Genomic DNA, 6000 nt, shown 5'->3' on the forward strand with positions numbered 1-6000 from the left:
TTTTTATCCCTGGATTTTTATTTTAGGCAGTAAATGTTGGGAACCTCTAGTGAAAACATGTGACTGGGGACTATTTTGTTGATATCTTAGAGGTCTAAAATTAAAAATAAGGGCATTGCTATAATGGATTTGCTTAGTGTCTCACTGTAGACCTCATACTGAAGAATTAAAGGACATAAGATGAACAAATAATAATAAAGACTTTAGATTTATAGAGAGCCTTTCAAGGAACCCAAGGTCACTTTTGTGCAAAAGAATAATTAAAGGCCAAATGCTTCAGTGAACAGGTGACATTTCAAATGCTTTTTGAAAATGTCCAGAGACGGAGCATTGTGGATCTCTCAGAGAGCAGCAGCACTGAAGGCTCTGTCCCTGAAGGACTGCAGTCTGGTGTGGAGAATAGTAAGTAGGAGCTTTTAGTGGAGCTGCATACAGGTGGGGGTGATAAGTTGCCAGGACTTAGTTTGGGTGACTTTGGCAGCTCAGTTCTGAACATACTGCAGCTTGTCCAGACCTTTGTTAGGCAGACCAAAGACAACACCAGTGCAGCAGTCCAGGAGGGAGGTGATGCCGGCATGAGTGAGAGTTTTAGCTGCTGAGGCGGAGAGTAAAGGAGAGTGTGGAGATGTTCTAGTGCACGATAAAGCACTCAAAGAGTGCACAGAATGAATGTCAGTGTGGTGTGTCATGGAAAAGAGCTTTCAGAGGTCCAGTAAGACAAGAAAAACACTGTATCAATACCAGTCCGTTTACCAGATGTACAAAAAAGTAAAATACTCTTTTAAAAATGCTCTGCATTGTTGACTGTTGTTTTCCTGGCCCAGTAGCCTCAATCAGGGGATTCCACCCAGACAGCAAAACCCATTATCTGCTTTGGAGTTCAGATTGGATGCCAGCCTGCAGGTGAAAGGCTGACAGGATCAAATGTCTGCAGCAGTGCTCAGAAAGCAGCGCTCCACCTGCACTGAAGTCCATCTGAAATGTGTTCAGGGTGGAACGTTCAAAGCTGACGTGTTAATAGTTAGGCTGTATTTGTGGCACTACTCAGATCAAAATACTCACAAATACTTCTTAATTAACTAATAAATGGCTGCTTGATGATCCACAGATTAAGCATAGTGTTAGTTCTTTGAGCCCTCACACTCAAGCCGATAGTCCTGGCAGATCAGCTGATCTCACTGCCAGCTAACATCAGCTTGAATGCTCAGCTGACTTCATTCTGTGCATCTTCCTGGCAAGATCCATACTGGATAAGACTGGATGAAGTTACTGCTGCCACTGCAGGCCCTGCCACCCACCTCTAGCTCCCGTATTTCACGATATTTAAGCTATTTATAGCATCTGTTACACGAGGGGGTCTGGTTGCTGCTTCCCCTGTCATTTGAGCAGGGAATTGATGTAATTATGAGATTTGAAACACCATTAAGCTGTGGTCACAACATAAAGGGAAACAGATGAAGGAGCTAGTGGAGCCAGCTGACTGGTGGTGCGGTTGTTATAGTCACAGGGCTAGCTGGTACAGCCAGGATGAAGCTCGGTACTCTGTGCAGAGGTGCACTTCACCACGGCTGTCACCCAGTGTTAGATTAGCTTGAGCAAGGATCATTTTACTCACCACTGCATACTTTTTCATTCAATAAAAGTTATTGTAAAGCTAACATGAAGCTCTCTGAGCTAAAAACCTCACTAATCATCAGTTAGCGAACTTGTTAGCACCAGAGCTGTAGTTTTTTTCCAAAGTGGAACCTCCGTCCGTGCTGTGGTAGCAGGTCTGTGATGTGTGGCCGCTGTCTTTTTTTCTGCAGGTGTCGCTTCAGATGGGTGGAGGACCTCCTTCTCACTCAAAACTCTTTGGAGCTTCATCCCTCCCCCCCACTTGGCTTCAGCACAGCCTTCCTCCTGTATGATTCATTCATCGCCAGCGGATTCCCCCCTCACCTTTTCCCACAGCTCCCTGTCTCTCCTCTGCCTGCCCTCCATCTGTCCTCCGTCAGCCGACTTCATCTGCAGCTCAAAGCATTTCTCATCCTCCAGAGCTCCTGTGCCCCATAATCCCTCTTCACCTCCTCTTCAGTCTTCTTGCCAATGAAAAGCTCAGCCATAATTCTCTCTTTCTGTATTCTGAGCCCCCGGCCTCACAGGCCTGCGCCGGCCCCTCTGGGCCCGTAGTCACTATCTCCATGTAGACTGCCTCTTCTGTGCTGGCCACCACCGCACGGTCGGAGGCCCCTGACACTGCTGAGCTGAGCTGCGCCTCCCTGCCTAACAACACAAATGCAGTGTGGATGAACAGGGTGAGTACAGTGCAGCGTGACAAGTTCTGTGGCCCAGCAATCATCGTAGAGTAACTGCCATCTGCCCAGCACACGATGGCACACAGTGTTGCGTTATCAGTACTGTAGCGCCCCAGCCGTCGCCAGTAGTCTGCTCCTCTTCTGAACTGGACCGGACTGGAGCCTCCTGGACTCGCCCCCGAAGGTCCACCATGAAGCCAGGAAAGCTGGACTGACTTAAAACTGTGCTTTTATTTATTTATTATTTTTTTTGATCAATCCAAATTCCTATGTAAAAACTCAACAGCTGGTTAATATGTGTATTTTAAACTTGAGTGGAAAAAAACTGAGGAAAAAGGAAAAAAAAAAAAATCTTGTCTTGAGCTGTCTCTATTTCAGTTTTGGATATTTGTGTGCTTTTGTCTTTTACTTTTGTGCATTGATTATTATCAATGGATTGTTGTACAAAAAAAAAAGACATAGTGGGTGTTTATCTTCCACTCACCTTATTTCAAGGCAAAAAAAAAAGAAAAAAAAGACGTTCTTCGAAGCAGAGAAGTCGGTGGCTTAGTCGTCCGTGGTTATGATGGGATTTCTGTACTTTTTTAAAAAGAATTACTTCGTTTACCTTTTTCCTTCATTCGACTCAGCAATGAAAACAAGAATTAGTCACTATGTTTCCGTCAGTCATCTGATTATGACGTTTTTGTCTGCTGATCATTAAGCAGACCTGAGTCAGACGCGCTCACCGAAATCCCGCTCAGGGTGGCTTTGGTTACGTGACGTCTCCTGAAAGGGGGAAAATGAGCATCCTGGATAAAAAAACATGGGAGCTGCTGTTGAAGGGATTTCAGTCGTGGTTTGACTCACGTCTCTTACAATTCTGTGAACACACCAGTATTCTTAGAAAAACAGTTCTTTTACTTGAACGGTGTCTACTGTATTCTACTGTAACTTTGACTTTTGGTTCTTTCAAAGCCGAGGGATTATTATTTGGACTATGGTTTAGGACTGTTTAAGAGACTCGCCGGGCTCTGACGAGCCGTATATGTAACGACTAAATGTATTACTGTATATAGCAGATGATTTAATGAAGAGATTTATGCAAGTAGTGTGTGTGTGGGGGGGGGACATGACGTTCATTTTAGTGCGTTTGGGTTTCGGCTGGAAGGAGGTCAGGCTGCTTTTGTAACGTCTTGACTTTCTGAAGGTTGCACACATTTCATCATCTTCATCCGCTTCTTTCATCATCCTGTTTTCTAACATCAGTAACATAACGCATAAATCAATACATTAAGAAAGAAACAGAGTTTATAGTAATGTGCAGCGAGCAAATTAAACACTGCAGTTCTTTATGGAGAAAAGTCAATAGCCATAAAAGTAGAAATAATGCTTTTTTTTTTTGTATGGAGAATGTCTATAATATATTTACCCTCATTTTTACTGAGGAAAACTGGAATTCTGTGACCGCACTGTATGTAAAGCTCCTCATCGTTTAGATGGTACTAAAGGAGATTATAGCCATATATTAACTTCACCAAGTGGATACAGAAGAGCTAAGATATACAGTGTTGTGTCAAAAGGTAAATAAATGATACCAAATGACAATATATTAGACAATGGGGGGGGCACAGAGAGATAGTATAGATATAATAATATAAAGATAGCCTAGTAGGTAGTTAACAATTAAAGCACTTTTATGATAAGAAAATAGAATCAATGCACAGAATTACAAATGTGTTGCGCCTGAAACTGAAACTGCACAAAAGTTTTAAAATATTTTTGTCCTGCAGGAAGATTCTCACGAGCCGGAGCTTTAGGAGGAGTTCACAGCACACAGCGATGTTTCACAGCTGCAGTATGATCATTTTCAAAGTTAAGGCTGTTGTGGCTGAGCTCCTCCTCTACATTTATGCCTTTGGGCAAGACATTACAGGCAAACAGGGTGAATGATTAGATGGAGACTGCTGAACTTCTGTTTCTGGTATCTCAAGTTTTATGTTTAAATATGCAAATGAGATATGAAAGAAGTCAGGATAGCTTCATTTTGTTGACATATTCCAGTCAGCGTTCCTACAGAGGGAAATGTGGATCTCTCTTTTTCATCATGTTAAACGTGCAGTCATTTGCACCAAAGTCCAATTGACCGACTTCTAAAATAAACACCTAAAGTATATTTTGGATATTTTCTCCTGTAGTGTCTTGCCTCAAAGTGGAAAATTTCAAAAGCAATCACTGACAGTGACGGTCTGCTAAATTAAACCCACGTGTGCACAGGCTGGGTCTCTTCCAGTGCACGCATTTATTAAAAGTTCCTCACTTTATCAATCTGGGCCTGCGCATGATGAATATTAGTTGTCTATAGTTATAGTGAAAGGAAAGCAAAGGTGTGAAGTATTGAAGCATTATGGGAGCGCACGGTGTGTTTTTGGGTGCTTTGACTCATCAGTATCATTACTGGATACCTGCTGGAACCATCACATTTGAAATCATCCTCATTGTACAGCCCGCTGTTATAATTTCATTTGACTCCATGCTAAAGAAACGGGTGGGTGGGTAAAAGCGGAGGCTTCATGCGATGCTCTAAGTTGATGTGCAATGTTTGTTTTACACGGGTAGCGGCGAGACGCTTTGATTGGTGACGGACTCCAGGATGGACTTTACTGTCAGTAGTGTTTTTCTGCCGTTTGAGGCATGTCATGAAGCTCTGACATCTTGGCGGCGCTGATGATGTCATACTATCGTCACGTGGGTGTTGAGGAGGTCACGGTGACGACAACCATGACTGCTGTTGGATGTAGTTATGCAGAAAACTTTTTGGTGAATTTAAACAATAAATACAAATTCCAATTCTCAGCGCTTGTTTTTGTGTGTGTGTGTGTGTGTGTGCTTCATGTTTTTTCACAAACTTGCTGACACAGGTCTGCTGTGCATGAACGATGTTGACCACTAGAGGGAGGCAGACACAAATATTACATGCTCCATCTTCACCCAGCTTGTGAGAAACTTAACGAGTCGTTAGAAGTGTGTCAGATAATGTTTGTGATGTTGCTGCTGGAAGACCTGCAGAAGGCTGGTTTGTGTTTTAAGGTAAGGCGGTCACATGATGGATAAAACATGCTGGGAGAATCGTTTCTGAGATGCTGAAACAGCCGCCTGTCAGTGACCTTGACTCCTCACACGCTGGCAAACAGCTGGTTAGAACAAGACGTCTCTGTGGCAAAGACTCGGTCTTGTAAATTGTGAAAAACACAGCCCCGGATCGCACTTCAACCCCCCTTTTTTATGCCTCTGACTGTAGCCTGGAGGGAAAATCTGATGAGTTTGAGATGGATTTTCAGAATAAAGAATAAGAAAAGCTACAAAAGCGGCTGCATGCTCTCGGCTTCTTTCTTGTTTCTTAAGAAAATATTTCCAGGACTCGACATATTTCTGATAAGCCAGCCGTACACAAGGAGCTACAGGATCTAGTTGTTATCACTTCAGGGCTTTCTGAGATGTCAGAGATGTTCCTTTCTCTGGCTCACTTGGAACAAGTAATCAATCAGTGCTTTTTTTAAAAAAAACTTTGTCTTGTTTATTGCGCTTCTCTGCCTACCCAGTTAAAGAAAGCATTAAATGACTTCAAGTTGCTCCTAAATGCAGTAGCTGTACTTCAGTTTGAAATATTATTAATCACTCAGAAAGCTTTGAATACTTTGGCTCCAAATCCTGCCTCTGATGCAGC

At 42.9% G+C, this 6000-nt stretch overlaps 1 protein-coding gene across 2 annotated transcripts in view; it reads left to right on the plus strand.

Annotated features, from left to right (window-relative positions):
• Positions 1 to 5129, plus strand: part of kiaa1549la (KIAA1549-like a) — a 131835-nt gene extending 126706 nt beyond the window's left edge. For both annotated transcript variants that reach the window (XM_030731418.1, XM_030731419.1), the window contains one exon: positions 1806 to 5129. The gene's annotated coding sequence lies outside the window, so the exon portion shown is untranslated. The remainder of the gene's footprint in view (positions 1 to 1805) is intronic.
• Positions 5130 to 6000: the final 871 nt, after the last annotated feature.

This window comes from Archocentrus centrarchus, chromosome 6 (assembly GCF_007364275.1).
Source record: "Archocentrus centrarchus isolate MPI-CPG fArcCen1 chromosome 6, fArcCen1, whole genome shotgun sequence".
NCBI classification, from domain to species: domain Eukaryota; kingdom Metazoa; phylum Chordata; class Actinopteri; order Cichliformes; family Cichlidae; genus Archocentrus; species Archocentrus centrarchus.